At 48.2% G+C, this 13,460-nt stretch overlaps 1 protein-coding gene across 4 annotated transcripts in view; it reads right to left on the reverse strand.

Moving 5' to 3' along the window:
• The window catches only part of Ldlrad3 (low density lipoprotein receptor class A domain containing 3), a 236,260-nt gene that overhangs the window by 62,588 nt on the left and 160,212 nt on the right, over positions 1-13,460 (reverse strand). The window lies entirely within an intron of this gene.

Consider the following 13,460-nt stretch of genomic DNA (forward strand, 5'->3'; position numbering starts at 1 on the left):
AGCCTTTGGGGGCTCTCCCCAAACCCAGGTTCCAGGCGCCAGGCAGGGCCAGCCTCACAGGCAGGCGTTCTAAGGCTCACCAGCTCCAGTGCTCACGGATTAACTTTTCTTTTGCACACCCTTCTGCTGCCAGAGGGTCGGTCAGATCAGCACAGGGAGCCCAAGGAAGGGAGAGCGAGTAAAGACAGAGATGTAGATGAAACCCTCTTGGATATAAGAACTGGAAATTCCCGAAGCACACTGCACTGATGAATGTGTGTGTGGGGAGCCTGCGGACCAGAAGGATAGCAGCACACGGAGAAGGCCGATTTTGTCATAAAAGAACACTGAAGAGATGGCAAAGCATTGGCACCGGCCTCAGATGACTTAAGGTCAATTCCTGTCTCTAATGAGATATTTGATCTTGGCCAAATATCTTAACCTTTCTGCTTTTCCAATCTGTAAAGTGAGACGAGAGAGCTAAACTCAACAACTTCTTCTACAGTTCCTTCTGTCACTGTTGCCATCTGGTTGTGTGACTAGCAGGAGATTTCCTGTGCACATATGTAAGGTAGTGGACTATGCCACCAGACAGAAGAACTGGTATGGTAGTAGAGAACCCTGTTGATAATTGAGAACAGCAGGAGTTTGAACCAGCTCTGGATCAGGTTCCTGTCCTGGAGCATGTGACCATGACACACCATTAAGAGGACCATGACAACCAGTCACATAGCATACAAGCTGGAGTTCTCCATGCTAATGATAGATAGGGCTTTCTAGATAGGTCCTGCGTGTTTAGCTAATGAGCTTGCCTTCCTGCAAAAGGTTGACCAAGTAACACACATGCATCCTCATCCCCTATGAATAAAACAGTTTGGACAAGCAAGGACTGTCTCCTTCATCAAGGTCTGCCTCAGGGTGGGGGTTCATCATACAGAGTCCTAGCTAAGTCTTCCGTAGACGCCCCTACGTACTCCTTGCACTCACTTAGAGCTAAGCCAGATTCTGGCCTTCTGGCATCATCGCAGGCCTGTGGGCCATTCCTAACTCCTTGAGGTCCCTTGTGCTGTCTTGGCGCACAGGAGTTTGAGAGACAGAGTCTCCTCTCCAGCCCCTGTTGTTTTCACCGGAGAAACATGGGCTGACGCTCCTATCTGAGGCTGTTTTGCCTCCCCTGAGTAACTCGTCGGTGGCATTCAGACACACCAGCGGCAATGTGAAAACACAGAACGACACACACAGAATACCATTCAATTTCTACTCAGTTGTCAGAAACACATGAATCACAAAGCCAGACTCCCTAGCTGAGGAAAAGGGGGATGGAGGTGGGATGGACAATTTGTGATTTGAGTTCTCTGCAGAGGTGCCTAGGTTCTCCCAGTTTGCACCTCTCCAAGGAACAGGAGGTTTTAACAGGCTTTGGGAAAAGGGGGGTAGGGCGGAGCCACAAAAGTCTCTATAGACACCTTGGGGTCAACACACTAGCTACAGGCATTGGGTTCAAGTCTAAGAAGCCCTCAGGCATCCACTGTGTACCATCCAGCCTTCCCTCACTGCAATCAAGAAGCTCTGACTCAGAAACCCAGCCTACCTGGCTCCACACCTGTTCATACCAGTTTTCACTGTAGCCAGACACTGGCCTGTAAATGCCAACAAAGAGGGCTAGTGATTTTCGCCACTGTGCATTCTAAGCTAACTGGAAACAGAGGGCAGGTGAAACTGAATTCCATCAGATATGCCCCCCCCCCCCGCCCCCGACCTCCCAGAGAGGTGGCAGAATAGAATGTCATGGAAACAGGCCTGGGGTTCCTACTGCCCAGCTCCACCATGTGCTGGCCATGTGGCCTTGGGCAGGAGAATTGCTTCTTGGAGCCTGAATTTCCTCATCTATAAAATGGAAGGAACACCACCCTCCTATGAGGACTGGGATCATCTGAGTAGGGCTTGGCACCCTGCCTGGCGCCTTTGTCTACCTTTCCTTGTGACTGGCGGCCCACATTGCAGAGTATGGCAGCCCTGGCCATTAACATGGAAGAAGTGCTCAAGGCACAATGGCTGCTATTCCGGTCCAAGGTGTGTTCTGTGAGCAGAAGAGCCTCTGAGAGCAGGATGTGTCAGAGCTGGAAGAGCTCAGAATCACTCCCGGATCCCATTATCATGTCTGTGTAAAGGAGCCATTTGAGTGGGAGTTTGAAATGGCAAGCTTTCTGCCAGACTGAGCATGGGGAAGGCATTCTAGAAAGGACGGAGAGAATGACAGGGAGAGGGGAAACCAGGAAGTGTGCACAGGAAACAGACTGGCCAAACCATACACCTGTGAATGGTCAGGAAGAACCTCGCTACTGGCTGCCGGCAGAGAGACTGCCTGTGGGGCGTGTGCGCATGCGCGTGTTTGTTTGCAGCTGCATGTGAGCATACATGACTGTGGAGGCCAGAGGCCAATCCTGGGTGTCATTCTTCACGTGCCACCCACCTTTTCTCGAGACGTTGTCTGTCACTGGCCTGGAGCTAGCAGACTAGATAGGATGGCCCAAGAGATCTGAATCTCTCCACCTCCCCAGTGCAAGGCTCACAAATGGTGAGCCAATGTGGCTGCCGGAAACTGAACACTTTCTCATCCTCACAGGCACGCACTTTACCAAGCAGGCTGTCCCTCCAACTCCCATTTTTGTTTCTGAGCAAAAAGAGTTTGCTCTGAAGAGAGGCTGGGAGACACCGGGTAGGGAGGCCTCATTAAGATACCACTGAGGAGGCGGGGAAGGAAGAGAGACAGTAACGAGAGCGCAGACACTCAGCTTCCCAGAGTGCTTCAGGTGGAACCAGTAGAGCATTAGAGACTCGTCCATTAACAAATGGCCACCCTGGCTCTGTGCTGTGTGGTGTCAGAGGTAGACATTCTTACCATCGGGGAACACTGTCCTTCCCACAGGATGTACTCCACACAGCTGTGTGGTGACACCCACCTGCTGTGGGGGTATATTCTGTGAAAGTTGATTCTGGGGATAAAAAAGAACCCCAATATTCTATCTCACCCCACTGAACGTCTCTGACCAATTTCCCACCTTGTCCTGACTCCTGGGCAGAAGAAAAATCATATGAAGCTGCAATCTCTCTCTCTCTCTCTCTCTCTCTCTCTCTCTCTCTCTCACACACACACACACACACACACACACACACACACACAGGGAGGGAGGGAGGGGGAGAGAAAGAGAGAGAGAGAGAGAGAGAGAGAGAGAGAGAGAGAGATTGATCCAGCAAGCAGTGTGAGCACCACAGGGGCAGGCACAGGGGTTAGAGGGAAACAGGCCAGAAGCCTTAGTGAGAGCTTCGCCTTCCAGAAGCTCCCCGACTGCTGAGCCCCCATGTGACGGCTTTCTTCCCAATTACCATCTAAGACAAATGAAGGAAAGCTGCGGCAGGGTACGGTGAACAGTAGACTCCGGGCCATGAGCACAAAACAGATGGGTGGCTTGTCCATTTTTAACAAACGGAAACAGGGTCAGCCTCAAACTCCCTTCAGTCCTCATCCTTCACCAGCTAGGGGACATGGCTCTGCCAGGTCAGCATCCCCACCACAGTCAGTGTCTCTGGATCCTTTGTCTTTCTAGCACTTTCCATGTTGGGTCATTTTGTACTTCCATACCGCTGTATGTGGACATGGACGCTTCCACTCCTATTTTCCTCTTGCTTGCTGCCAGCCTTGTTTTAACCTAAGGGCATCTATGTCATCCCAGGCACTTGTGGATTTGACTAGAGACTTCCTCTCCTTCAAAGCCACTTTCCATGACCTTTCCACGTAGGTTAAACTCGACAGAACTTACCAGTGGGTAATGAGTAGACATACTCTTCCTTATAAACTTTGAGTTTTGGGACACTTCCTTATGCAGTCCCAGCATGCATCACAGAGCCTGGTTTGAAGGAGGTACCAAGGATAGACAAAGTTGTTGGGTGTGCTGGCACAAGATTTAATCCCAGCACCTGAGAAGCAGGGGCAGGGGCAGGGGCAGGGGCAGGGGCAGGGGCAGGGGCAGGGGCAGGGGCAGGGGCAGGGGAAGGGGCAGAGATGGAGACAGGAGGACTTCTATGAGTTCTAGGCCAACCTGGTCTATGTATTGACTTCAGATCATTCAGGGCTACATAGTGCAACCATGTGTCAAAAGTCACTAAGTGGGGGTTCAGTTCACTAACTTCATTTGCCTTTCCTAGAGCAGATAACATCAAAATCTACCACAAATGCTTCAAATCCAAGTATTACCGACACTTTCTGTCCACCCACATCTGAGAATATCTTCCTCAGGGACTTGGCAATATACAAATAGCAACCCTGTGCCTTAGCACTTGCTGCTGTAGCTTTGGGTCGCACTGATATGGGACGGTCCTGAACCAGCTGTCTAGCTGCTGCATTTGTCTTAGGGTCACCCAAGTTCCCAGAGTCCTATCAAGAATAATTCCTTTTATGTTCCTCTTCTTGTCTACCTCTCAGACCCTTAGTGAAATCTTCTCCAACCCTTTGAGCTACGCTTGCCAGCTGGGACCGCTACCAGCCTACAGGACTCCATTCAGGTCCCACAAGTAAACACAACAGCCAGAAGGATTTCTCAGAAGCAAGCAGAAAGGGAAACATAACAAAGCAAGGCTGTCCTTGTCACACAGCAGAAAAGTTGGATCCCTCCCCTAAGGCACCAGAGAAGATCAGCCCATGTCCATCAAGAGAGGGCATCAAGACGGTCTACCAAAGAGCCAGATATCTCCTGGCTCCAGGGGAAAACAATTCAGGGGCAATGAGCAAGGAGAGTGGAATCACCAGATTTTTAAAAATTATTTGAAAATCTTGTACCAATTATAGATAGATATACATATAGATATAGATATATAGATATGGAAAATGCAACAATGAAAATTTTTATTGGAACAAAAGACAAAGAAAGAAATTGTGAGGTTCTGGAGACTCAAGCTGGAGTCACTACTGCAACCCTTACAGGACATGCAGAGAGCCAGATCCTGCTTCCAGAGACAGCAGAGGTCAGGAGCTCAGGCAGCAAGTAGAGGGCAGCGATTAATCAGCGCTCCATAGGCCCATGATGGGCTAACCTGCAGCATTTACTGTTTTCAGCAATGTTAACGGCTTGGGAAGTGCACGGCACTGCACAATGGGTTGAATTTTGACCCTTGGTTATGTCTCAAGTCCAGGCTCCTGGGACCTATGAATATAACCTGGATTGGGAATGGAGTCTTTATAGGTGGAATTGAGGCACCATAGCTTCTGAGGAGATTACCTTTGATCTGGGTGAGCCCTCTACCCACTGACTAGTGTTTTCACAAGGCAAGGGGACAGAGTTGTGGGACACACAGACATGTAGGGAGAAGGGCAGAGAAAGCCATTTGGAATGACACAGAGACCAAAAAGCCGAGAAATGACAGGGGCTGCTGAAAACACAGGAGGCTGGGAGGAGGAGGAAGAGGAGCCACCCTGTCTCAGAATCCCTGAAGGAGGACTGCAGTCAATCTCACTGTGGACTCCTGTCCTCCAGAACCGCGTTTCTGTTGTATGAAACCAGTGCGAGGCCATTTCAAACAGCCCTGGGGAAGCAGGACACTGTAAGAAGCAGCAGCAAGGTGACCATTTCTGGGACATGCACACACATATCGTTACGAGGAATGCAGTAGGTGTTCCCTCTAAAGAGAGAAAGGCATTAGAAACACACACCCCACCTGCATGTCACAGTGGGCGGATGAGCCAGGAGCAGCTGCCACGCTGCTATCCGCACGTTCACTAGACATTTGAGTTTCCTGAAAATAATTCGGAGAGGTGAGAGCACAGAGAACATTATTCTGATTTTACAGATGAGCACCTTGAGCCTAAATGTGATCAGGAGGCTGAGCTCTCCGGTCTGAATACGAATTTGCTTCCCTAGCACTGGCTCTTCGGCTCTCAGCAGCGAGGCTGTGGACTCAGTGTCTCTGGATGTACTGAGCCTGTCTCTGAGGTCACACGGTGAAGCCCTAACCCCAAACATGACACAAGATAACTAAGTACTCTGGGAGAGAAAGACCAAACAAGTGACTGAATGTTAAAAATGATGTGGGTTTTAGCGTGGCTCCTGCTCCACACATTGCCCTTATAAGGATCCTTACTGGAGGGACAGAATCACACTGGAGAGGACTCGGGCAGAGGGTGGCCACAGAAGAAACCAGTCCCTGTGACACTTGCATCTTGGACACTTAATCTGAGAACTGTGAGAAGATAGATTTCTGTCATTTAAGCTAGCCTCACCTATATAATGATGTACCTATTTGTGCCTACTTCTCCTTTCTCCGTGGCACCTTCCTTAGTTCAAACAGGAAGCAAGAAAATATACAGTTCCCAGGTGCAGCCTTCTCTTGCCAGGCAGGCCTATTGTGGCTCAAACCAATCATGGTTATGGCAATGTCACCTTTTGGAGAGAAGATCTGACCAGTTATGGTGCCAGCACCAGGAGGCAGGGGTGGTTCTATGGCTGGGTTTCCTTTTGGGCCAGGGGATTTTCTGTGACCTTAAGACAGGGATGGATGATGCTGGAGGGAGTAAGGTGTGCCTGGGGCACAAGCTCTGAGAGGTGGCTGGCTGGCTCTGGTCACTGATACTGCTTTCGTCCTTTCCATACTGGCTCTTGGTCCCTGCACCTGTAATAAGAAGCCGTTGCCATCTACTGCGCTTCGGGAGGCATTTGCAAGGCCAAACCTGTAGACAGCGGCCATGCTCACTCAGCAGGCAGTGAACAGTTTCCTGTGAGTATAATAAGGAAAGGTAGCATCAGGTCTAGGCAGAAAGTCCACTGTGGTACTTTGGTCCTTCCCTCAGGGTGATGTAAATCCGGAAATCTAATTTTGTGTGGATGCATAAGAGTTTAAGATTTTGAAGTTGAAATCCATGGCACATGCCTGTCATGATGGCACTTGGGGAGGCTGAGGTGGGAACACAGCAAATGTCTCTACACAGTGAGACCCACTCAAAACCAAACAACAAAAAAGATTTAACACACACACACAGAGACACACACACACACACACACCACGTAAAAGTCAAGAGCTTTAAATCGCACCCCCTGCTTCCTTCTGATGGACAGGAGGACTTGGTGCAGGGCTGCAGCTCAATCAGGTCTTCCCCCATACGCAGCCACGTACATGGGTTGATCAGCAGTGCCACCTCACCCACCGGCTTTTAGACATGTCTCACTGCTGGAGTGGAGAGTGGGAGCTATAGGGCCCAGAGAGTGCATTTTGCATGCTCAAGTAACCACTTCTCATCAGCACTCACAAGCGCCGAGATGGTTCGAAGAGCCTTAACGCACATTCAGAGTTAGTTAGTAATGAACCACCCTGAAGGTGGGGGGCGGGGGAGCAGGCTGTTCCGTTAAGGACACCACTTAAGACCTCATCAGTAACAAAGAACTTGAGCGGGATGTCAGTCGTCAGCAGAGAGCAGGACGGAATCACAGAGCACGGAGGAGGATTTTCTTGAGACTAAGAAGGCAAGCACAGGGAACAGCTTAGAGACATAGGGAACCTGGGACTCCACTTGGTTTGGGCTAACCTCATACCCCTTCTAATAAAGCCTATGGCAGTCTGAGACCCTCACCCATATACATTAAGCATAAACATCCCCCCAACCCTGTCAAGGCACTCAGAAACCTAGGACCCCACCTATATACAGGTTGCTGAATGCACACTACACTAAGAACAATAGAATGTTTCCTCTCCCCTTAACAACCATCAACCTTAGATTCCATCCAGTAATACTCTCCTTATATCTGGATGTGAGAGAAGGCAGGCCACTCCAGCCTGAACTGGCTTCAGGTACCCCTCATTAAGGCAAATTATATGCGCTCGGTAAACTTATGGAACCAACTCCTTATTTACCACATTATGACTATGCTTAATTGGGTATGCATATGGTTTAAATCAGCTGCACTGGAGGAAGGAATATGAGAAGTAGAGAAAGTTATAAACAACCTGTCAATCAAAATAGGGATCCACCCATACTATGCCCCTTAGCAACCAAAGGACTCCTCCTCTGGACCCTCATAAAAAAGGCCCCGCACCACAATATGGATCTTTGAGTGCCTTCACTCATGCCTGCTGTCAGTCTTGGTGGTGTGATCCTTTCTGATCTGGGCTTTGCTTTGAATAAAGTATTGTTGATCCTATGTAATCCCTGTGCACCTATGCTTCATCCTTGAATACAACACCCCAACTCCAGAAACATCTGGCCCAGACCCTGACCACCACTACCTCTTTTTCAGCTCATGGAATAAATCCAGCCAGAAGCAGGTCTAGATGGCAATCCATCTTTTTAGGAGTAAAACCATCAGAGAGAAGCCACAATGCAGGAGTGGCTCCCACGATGTTTTTTACACTAAATGCAGGCACTTTCTATGCTGGAACTCCTGGCCACTGCTGGATGGTTTCTCCTTCCAACCAAAATGAAGATTTGGGGCCTGGGAAAAGAACAGAACTACAGTTTTCTGAGAGAACGGGAACAATTTCACCTCTATATATCTAAAGTGAGAGTCGGGAAAAAGTCTCAGTGGTATTGGGGAAAAAAACAGAACCAAAAATCCCTTGATACTGCAATTTCACAGAGGAGATCAATATTTCAGCTTAAATGAGAATTTATTGCCTTCAGAAATGCAGATGAGGCTATGCTGTTTCAGCCTTCTCTCTACCCAGAGGCTCACAGCCTTCCTGAGTCGTGAGTACACCAGCCAGGCCAGTGGAGCAGGTAACGTCATCATCTTCCAGGGAACTGAAGGAGCCAGCCCCTTGTCTGACTGAGCATGGCTGCCTCTCCTGCCGGGGCCCTGACCAAGTGTGTGCACTGTCCCAGGGAGCCTCATCTGAACATACCCTTCTCTCGTCCAGGCTTACAGACACCACATCCTCCCAGCCTAGTCTCCCTTTATCTAAATTTTTCTATCCTAAAATCTCCTATTCACACTCTGGCGTGGCCCCACAAGCACACACTGAAGCTACAGACATGCCTCATGAAACGTGACTGTCTGGGAGATCAAACCCCGGACCTCAGGACAGGAACAGGGCTGTGGTTCCCACTCTGACAGCTGTCTCCGTTTTCCTGGAGGGAGCATCTGTTCCCACATCCTCCCCAGACTTCCAAGGCACACATAAAAATTCGATCCCTGCTTTCTCTTTACTTTTATCTCTGCTGTGTGCTCTGGGGAGTTTTTTACAAAACAAACGAACATGAACTTCAAGGTATGAGGAGTGTAAATCACTGCAAACTCTCCAGGCCTCCAAATGCTACAAACGCTGCTTAGCCAAGGACCAAAGGAAGCCCGGTAGGTGATTATTCTTATTAAATAAATGCCATCCTGCTTTTGGATCGCATCCTGGTCGGCAGAGCCTTTTCACAGATATTACAGCTGCATGGAGGGCTGGCTGGTATCATGCATCTATCTCTTGCTTTAGGGGGAAGTACTTTAGAAAGAATATGCACAACAGTAACAAGTTTCATGTGTGCAACACATGTATACAACATAGATAGATGTTTAATCATTTCCAGAGTTAAAGCCAGCTACGAGTCTACCATATTTCCACTAACTTTTGTTTGCTTGAGACAGGTCTCACTCACCATGGAGGCCAGGCTTCCTGGAACCTTCATGATCCTCCTGCCTCTGCTGCTCAATCTTCTGAAATTACAGACCCTCACTCCCAGCTAAAGGTGTTTCGTTTGCCTGTTTCATCTTGACTCATTGCAGCATCAAGCATTAAGCAGAGGGCCTTGCACGGCTAGATCAGCATTCTACCACCGAACTGATACAGCCCCACATACTGTCTTCTTGCTAGTACTTTTTCAGGCAAGACAAGGAAGGTCTCTTTATCTGACTCAATTGTCTGATCTTCCCCAGCTCACACCCACTGACTCAAAGACATCACTTTCTGCAGGTTATTTTTCTAAAGCTTTAATTTATTTACTTACTTGTGTGTGTATGTGTGTGTGTGTGTGTGTGTGTGTGTGTGTGTGTGTGTGTGTGTGTGTATACCTGCCTCTATGTGTATGCACACTTGCATTCGGTGCCTGCAGAAGACAGAAGGTGGCGTTGGGATCTCCTGGAGCTGAAATCACGGGTAGCTGTGAGCCATCTGATATGGGAGCTGGGAACCAAATTCTGGTCCTCTGCAAGAGCAGTATAGATTCTTCACTGCTCAGCCATTTCTCCAGCCTACAGTTTTTTGTTTGTTTATTTGTTTGTTTGTTTTTTTACTTTAAATCCATCTTAAAATATTGTGAATACCCAGCGTGTATTTCCCTAGCCAATATTAATATTGGTCTGTATGTGTTTCTCAAGTGCATACAAGTCTCATTGTTATCAGAGTGTCAGTCCAGCTCTTTTGTGAACAGTGGGACCTGCATGAGAATCTCTGTCAAGTAGACAGCTGCATTGTCTCAAGTTTGCCCAACACTACCTACAGCGAAGATAACAATTTCCCCAGTCAATCCTCTACATGTGCCACAATTTTCTCTGTCATAAGAGTCCTCGCTGCCCTCACTTCCTTTGTCCTGTCTGTGAGGAAGGGTGACCATCTCATTGTAGGCTCCTAGTTTACAGCATCTCTTCTTCTATCAACTGCCCAGGTGAGTGTTTGCTGAGGACAACAAAGCAGCATTTGGAAGTGACGTCCAGCTTCCTGAAGTACTGCCACCAAACACCTTCCTTCACCCCTCTGCTGACCTTCAAAAGATGGCTGTCTTTTTCATTGCTGACCGGAGGGAACACTCTTCCCCTGGGCATGGTGCTGAGCATATAAGGCATAGGCCAGTTTTCAGAGTGTACTCAAGGATATGTAGTGGCCCCTCTGCACCACAGCCTTCAGGGCTACAGCATAGTAACCAACAAGCATTGCCCTGCAATTCTGGCCAGCCACTTCTGCTGGTTTCCTGACTGGTGATCACTGAGGGGACAGAGGTCCCACCTGTGCTTTGCACATCAGCTCCTCCCAGTGTGCATCCTCCCAGTGTGCACCCTCCCAGGGCACACCCAGCTTCCCTTCATCCTCATCTCTAGAGCCCATTTAAACACTGACCACACGCATCTCCTGAGACCCAGACAGTCAGAGATACCACATGCCTTCTTGATGCCCTCCCTGACCTGGGTATGTGTTTATCAAGTGATTCAGTGGGTACACGTTTGCATTTATCAGTTATGTGACTGGGGTGGGTGGGTGAGGAATTTAACATCTTGAAGCCTCAGGTTCCTGTTGAGAGGAGCATCACTCTAAGAATCAAACACAGTGTTCAGGAAATGACTGGAACACGTTAGCTACTTGATTCACAGTAAGTGCCAGCAAGCCAAAGGTCCTTCAAAGGATCTGCTCTGTCCTCACATCCAGCTTTAGTCAAGGCTGAACAATGAGGGATGGCAGGTGGGAGGGGCCAGGCAGAGTGTTTGTCATTAATAATAAACAAACAAACAAACAAACAAACAAACAAACTTGGTGATCCCTAAGAAATAAAACATAGGAGATGGGCAATGGCCATGTGGTCTCCCATTGGATCACAATGGTGTGCTCTCTAGATTAAGCTGGATGCAAAACCATATGGATCGAGGGTACTCAGTCTTCTATATTTACCATTTCAAACCCTCTTTCTTGTCGACCCATCCCCCAGATCCCCAATGATCATAGGCTCTGACAATTGGCATCTTCTAAACTCAAAGCATTTTCCTAGGAAGATGCGACAGGGAAGTCTGCCTGCAACATCTGCCACCAAAATGCAATTATTAAAGCCTAATTAATCTGATTCCCATTTTTTATTAATCATCAACACATGTCACTGCTGAGCCAAGCCTGTGATCAGCATGAGATAATGGGTGTTGCTATGAAGCTGGAATGAGGCCAAGCCAAAGAAAAGATATTGGGAGCTTCTAATTAAGACTGAGCTAGCCTGCAGACCACCACCACCCCCATGTGTCTGTGAAACCCCGTGAAGCTGAAGGCCCTGGTTTGTGGGATCTGACTTGTTCCCATTACATCATTTTACAAAAGATTAGAGACTATTTTTGCGCCGACACAGCGTCTAACGTTGCTCCTATGCTCCATACCAGGCACCGCGTAAGCTCTCCGAAGCATAGCAATCTCTCCCACCATCCTCAACCCAACACTGAGAATCACGGAGTAAAGATAGGATTTGAAATGTGGTCTCCCTGATTCCAAGAGTCCACACTTAGCCATGGTGATGGGATGGCCCAATGCAATGGGTAACCAGCTTGAGTCACTTCACCGATCTACAAGTGTACCCTCAGGCAGTCAGCGTGCAAAAGCAACAGATTTAAGGGAGGAGAGTACAGGAGCCTGAGTTATGCACAGCCCTGTGAGTTTCATTCAAGTGGCAGGCTAACAGGAAATTATTTTCACTGTTTTCTAACCTTAAAAAAATAATGAGCACAAAGAAGCCTGGGACGTCTATGAACACAGATAAACACTTCCAAGCGAATCAATATGCAATTGGCCATCTCTGCCTGGGCTCCCTTGGCCTTCACTGCTATAGCAGGACAGAGAGGTATGAGGGGCATTTTTCAAGAAGTGGTTTAGGATTACCAGGTGGAATTATTATTTATCTATTCAAAATATGAAGCTTGATAATTAGGCCATAATGGTTCTCATTTATCATGGCACTGAGAGCATGTGTTCTATTGATCTACTGGGCTGTTCATGGGCACAAGGCTCTTGCTGTTACCAGCTTAGTTTGCCCAACTGTTCTCATGAATCTTAAACCCTCCTGGAGACTCACTTGAGTGATACAGGCCTACTGAGAAGAAGGAGAGAGCTACTGAACCCTCTTCACTGGGGCTGCAAGGCCTGGGGCTTTGTTCTCAGAATCTTCCCCCAATTGTCTAGTACCTGCTAGTTCTGGCAGAGAAGTCTGAGGCAAATGAGCTCGGTAGTTACTTCATTAGCAGCTGAGTGGAGAAAATCTGAACTAGTAGGTATGTGAGTTGAGCCCTTAATTTTAGAAAGAACCCAAGTAGGTAAAGGACAAAGGAGTCCTGCAGAAAGGAGTCCACCAGGAGGCCAAGCCCCTTATTCACACTCACCAATAGCAATGGAAGATTGAGTGTGGTTGTCTTCTGCTCCACAGCCCCTTCCTAAGATTTCTGATGAACTCTTAGTCCAGCTGCTTGCTGGTTGCAGGGTTTTGGGTAGCCTACATCGTAACATACACATCGGCTTAATGGTGAAGCAGAAGAAATCTACCTTGTGAGGTTGCCAGGAAGTCTATGTAAGACAGGACTTGTGGTGAAACACATGCTGAACAGTGGGCACTCAAAGTTTTATGACTCCACTTCATCTTCATCCTCAGAGACAGATCGGCTTACTTAACTAAGACACCATTAAAGAGGCAAAGCTGTGCAGAATATAGGTCTGTATGTAGGAGATGAAAGGTACAGAGGCTAGAACAGGGTTTCTGGGCAAGAGTACGGGCG

Source organism: Mus musculus, chromosome 2, assembly GCF_000001635.26.
Source record: "Mus musculus strain C57BL/6J chromosome 2, GRCm38.p6 C57BL/6J".
Taxonomy (NCBI): Eukaryota; Metazoa; Chordata; class Mammalia; order Rodentia; family Muridae; genus Mus; species Mus musculus.